Raw genomic sequence first — 755 nt, 5'->3', positions numbered from 1 at the left:
CAATGTAAGTATTGTGATGCATTCATAAGGTTTGTACCCTCATGACTTGATAACATATGTTCTCTAATAACCTTACTTCTCTAAAAATTTTATAGCCTGGACTGCCAAGTAGCAGAATATTAGCTGGACCAAAAAGAGTTTTGAGATCAAATGTTGTAACTGGGGATGTTGGTTTCAAACCAACAAGTGGATTGAAGTGGAAAGGAAATCAAGCAATCACAACTAGAAGGCTCCAGCAGATTAGAGATCAATCAAGGCTTTCAAACCCAAATGCTTCCTCCTCTTCACAACCTCGAGACCCATGGAAACTATAATGTTGATATCAATGGTGTTTTCTTAGTACTGTTTTGGTGGCCACTATAAGTACTATTTTGTTTCATGTTTGAAGGAAAAACAACTATTTCCTTTTTTTCGTTATATGTATGTATGAAATAGTACTAAAATTATGGGTACTTATGCAATGTGAAAATTTTATTTTGCTTTTAAGTTCACTTTTAGAATCAACTTTGCACTGAAAATTTGCTCTTAAGTAATGAAATTTTGGGCACTTATGCAATGTGACTTGTATTATTTATGTGAAGCTTTGTTTTATTTGCAAGAATAGGTACTGTAATTTTGGGTACTTATGCAATGTGTTTTGTGTTATTTCTGGGTTGCTTTGTTGGGAGAATATGTACTGTGATTAATACCTCTTGATTTACTTCATTTTACAATTTCAAACACAAACAAATCATGGCAAATAGAGAATTAAGACA

Source organism: Solanum tuberosum, unplaced genomic scaffold, assembly GCF_000226075.1.
Source record: "Solanum tuberosum cultivar DM 1-3 516 R44 unplaced genomic scaffold, SolTub_3.0 scf00086, whole genome shotgun sequence".
Lineage (NCBI taxonomy): Eukaryota > Viridiplantae > Streptophyta > Magnoliopsida > Solanales > Solanaceae > Solanum > Solanum tuberosum.
This window is presented reverse-complemented; position numbering follows the sequence as displayed.